The sequence below is a fragment of the Cynara cardunculus genome, unplaced genomic scaffold (genome assembly GCF_001531365.2).
Source record: "Cynara cardunculus var. scolymus isolate 2C unplaced genomic scaffold, CcrdV1 Un_Scaffold_3872, whole genome shotgun sequence".
Lineage (NCBI taxonomy): Eukaryota > Viridiplantae > Streptophyta > Magnoliopsida > Asterales > Asteraceae > Cynara > Cynara cardunculus.
In genome coordinates, this window is record NW_020201655.1 from 37,572 (window position 1) to 42,141 (window position 4,570).

General features: G+C 38.4%; 1 pseudogene; it reads right to left on the bottom strand.

Annotated features, from left to right (window-relative positions):
- Positions 1–4,305, bottom strand: part of LOC112503809 — a 24,696-nt pseudogene extending 20,391 nt beyond the window's left edge.
- Between the last annotated feature and the right edge of the window lie 265 nt (positions 4,306–4,570).

Genomic DNA, 4,570 nt, shown 5'->3' on the forward strand with positions numbered 1-4,570 from the left:
CAACCCCTTTCTCTTCCTTAAATCGCTCACTAAATTTTTGATTTGGCAAGAAGAATATGATGGAGACAAAAGCCCTCCTTATATACTTTTCTCAAAATAGGAAGGTCGGCTAACCACCTCCTTCACATACATGCATACCTCATGTATTTATACACATATATCATGCATGCATATATATATATATATATCATATGCATCCCACATATATTGCATGCTCACTTATGCACATAATTTCACATATTTGCATAACCAAATATAACAATTTATCATACTGTCACATAATCATTTAACAGATAACCACGTATTTATTACCTCAGGTGATAACCAGGATTCTGTTATCACATTATCCTCCCCTCAAAAGAATTTCGTCCTGGAATTCCTTTAATCAAAAAGCCACGGGTATTCTGATCTCATTTTCGGCTCTAATTCCCAAGTCGCTTTTGGTCCTTTTTGAAAGTTCCACTGAACCTTAACCAAACTAATCTCTTTGTTTCTCAATACCCTGATCTTTCGGTCAATTACAGCTTCCGGCGTTTCCACAAAGTTTAACTTACTGTCTAATTTAACCTTTGGCAGCGGTACAACTAGACTTGGATCAGCTAAACATTTCCACAGATTCGATACGTGGAAAGTATTGTGAATCAGACTTAGTTCTTCTGGTAGCTCTAACTAATATGCTACTGGCCCAACTCGCTTACATATTCTGAATGGTTCAACATACCTTGGACTGAGCTTACCTTTCTTTCCGAATCAGATAACACCTTTTCATGGCGAAACTTTCAACATCACAAAATCACCCACACATAATTCAATCGGCTTTCGACGATTTTCACAGTAACTTTTATGGCGGTCTTGTGCTGTTCTGATTCTTTCGCGGATCTGTTCAATCTTCTCAAAAGTCTCTTGAACAATTTCAGGACCCGTCAACTGTCTTTCTCCTACCTCTTTTCAACATAACGGCGTTTGACATTTACGTCCATACAACACTTCATATGGTGCCGCTTGGATGCTGGAATGATAAATGTTATTATATGCAAACTCTATCAATGACAAATGATCTTCCCATGATCCCCCGAAGTCAATAATAAAGCTTCTAAACATGTCTTCGAGAATCTGGATAGTTCTTTCACACTACCCGTCAGTTTGCGGATGATATGCTGTACTTAATCGGATTTCAAACTCCAAAGCTTTCTGCAATCCTTCCCAGAACTTTGAAGTAAACCGACTATCTCTATTAGAGATAATAGATAATGGAACATCGTGTCTGGTTACAATTTCTTTGATGTAAATCTATGCTAGCTTTTCTAAAGAGTAATTCTCTCTCATTGGTAGAAAATGCGCAGATTTAGATAGACGATCCACAATTACTTAGATAGCATCATACCCCTTTGGAGTTTGAGGTAACTTCATGACGAAATCCATTGTAATGTGATCYCATTTCCATACAGGTATCTCCAAAGATTGAAGACTTCTATACGGCTTCTGGTGTTCAATCTTAACATGTAGACATGTTAGACACTGTTCCACATATCTAGCTATGTCTCTCCTCAATCTGGGCCACAAATATATAGATTTTAAATCTCTGTACATTTTATTGGTACCTGGATGAATAGAGTATCGAGACTTATGACTTTCATTTAATATAGTGTTCCAAATATCTCCAAAACACGGTATCTAGATTCTCCCTTGAAAACACATTATTCCTTCGTCGTTCGGTTCCAAGGTTGAAATCATCTTACCCAACCTTTCTGTTTTGACAAATTCTTCTCTCATGGCTTCTTTATGATATTTTAGAATTTCTTTACGAATGTCAGGGACCAAGTTCATTTTCATCACTACAGCTTTAATAGTTCCGCTCTTTTCTTTCCTGCTCAGAGCGTCAGCTACCACGTTGGCTTTTCCCGGATGGTATAGGATTTCACAATCATAATCATTTACAAGGTCAATCCACCGATGTTGTCGCATATTTAATTCTTTCTGGCTGAACAAATGTTGCAAACTTTTGTGATCAGTATAAATCTGACACTTTGTCCCTAGAAGATAATGTCTCCAGATTTTTAAAGCAAACACTACTGCAGCTAATTCCATATCATGAGTTGGATACTGCTTCTCATGATCCTTTAATTGCCTTGACGCATAAGAAATCACTTTTCCTCTTTGCATCAAAACACATCCCAATCCCAGCTTTGAAGCATCACTGTATACATAAAATCTTCAGATCCATCCGGTAGGGTCAACACTGGTGCATTGAAAAGCCTCTTGTTGTTCTCTTTCCCACTGAAATTTAATGTTCTTCCGAGTTAATTTGGTCAATGGCACGACTATCTTAGAAAAGTCCTGAATAAACTTACGGTAGTAACCTACCAGTCCCAAAAAGCTTCAGACTTCAGAAGGAGTTTTCAAAGCTTCCCACTTTGCAACTGCTTCTATTTTAGCTTGATATACCTTTACCCCTTTCTCTGATATGACATGACCCAGAAACTGAACTTTCCTTAACCAAAACTCACATTTAGACAATTTGGCATACAACTTTTCCTTTTTCAACAATTCTAGTATCAGGCGAAGATGTTTCGCGTGCTCTTCTTTGGTCTTAGAGTATATAAGAATATCATTAATAAATACAATAACGAATTTATCAAGATATTCCTTACATACCCTATTCATCAAATCCATAAAGGCTGCGGGCGCATTTGTTGGACCCAGATACTCTAAAAATTATAGAAATATTGTTTGCTTAAAATAAGAATTAAGAACAATAGGTATTTCTATTGATTAAACTGGATATTCAAAGAAAAACATAAAGCAGTAAAATAACGCTTTGAATAATCGAATGCTTTTATTTATAAAAGATGAACAATTGAAGAACAAACGTAATCTCACAAGAATTTGCGTATAGTTTAAGTCGGCTCCTTCAGGTATTTTGAACCTGAGACGGAGGCCTCCTTTTATACACTTAGGTCTAACTAAATATGTTATAAATTAGGCGTGGAACTCTGAGCTGACTAGTCTGCATTCTTATCTTTGACTTTTCTTGATTAGCAGAGCAGATTTGGTCAAGCCGCCTTTAAGTTGTTAGACGCTTGCGAGAATGTCTGGGCTAACGCGCGCTTTCTGTGAAGAAGATAGCCAGATGCTCTGCATGAACATACAGAAACTCTGCATGTACTATGCAGAGGCTCTGCATATGCAAAAGCTCTGCATGTACTATGCAGAGGCTTTGGGTCTTGGAGTTGTTGCTTTGAGTCAAGCGCTTATRCTTTTTGGCRCACAAGACTTGAACGATCACGGAGATAGAGAGCGGGCTCTGTATAATGAAACCTTCACTCTGAGTAAGAGCTCTGGTTCTTGATCCTCTGCATGAGAGCTCTTAGCCAGACAACTTCTATAGACTAACTCCTATTGACTTGAGCAAGACACTTCTTACTAACACTTTTACAGGTTTGGGGTCTAACAATCTCCCCCTAAGTGTAAATAAGAAGGACTCTTACTTGATTTGCAAAACAAAAGTCTAAAAGAAGACAGAGGTAAAAAACAACCTCTGGTTTACATTCACTATCTAATGAAGTACAATATGATTGAAATTAAAATTACATTGAAACRATACTGAGGATRTACTTACAAAAGATAMGAGGTCTTAMACATTTTGAAGTTTAAWGAACTTCCTTAGAAGTTCACGAAATTCAAGCATATTATGGACCTTAGAWWTATTTTGGCAYGCTCCTTGGCTCCAGGGKAGTTGTCTTTGCTCCTAACCAGATTGTCTCTTATATAGCGTAGAGTAGAGTTGGAGTATTTGTAATTTTGGCTTTCTCGAAAGAAGATCTTCTGTTTGTGTTCGTTTTGAAACACTACTCCCAGTTCTGGTTCTACCAAGACCGTCCAGGAGGGGATGCTATTGATGCCGTGTAATACTTCATTTGGGGTAGCCACTATCATTTGATCCGCTCCTACATCCAGAGCTAGTTGGAAGTTAAACTTGCTTCTGTAGTCAAGCAGATCTGTCATTGTTTGCCGAATGGCAGAGTTGGCAACAACAAACTTCACTCCCTTGTCCTTCTTGTGGTCTGTAAAGTAGAACAGATGAAAAAGATCCCGCAGATTGAGATTAATGAGGTCATAATTTGTGAATCTATATATCCGTCCATGACTCCTCTTCACTGTGTACTCATAGAACACTATCTGATTATGCGCAAAAGTGCGCTTCTTTATGTCCAGGACTTGTTTTATTCCATCAGCAAAGTGGACTGCAGCGATTGGTTGAGTGTAGCGATCGAGGAATCTCTGCCTGATTTGCTCTTGAGCCATAGGATAGAGACTGATTTTCTGGATCAATGTCTCTTCCTTTTGGTTGTAGAGGAACTGGTAGATTCCTCATTATCTGCCTTGTCCTTGATGGGTTTGTCGAGTGGTGTTGGGTTGAACATGGCATCCATGCTTGCTTTGATCCTTTGTACATGATCAGAGGGATGCTTCCGTTTTTTCCCGCTCGTTGTGCCTTTTGAGCCTGCTCTGTTTGGATTGACTAGTACTTGCTTCATCGTAGGAGTGACAATCATGGTCCCTTGAGCAG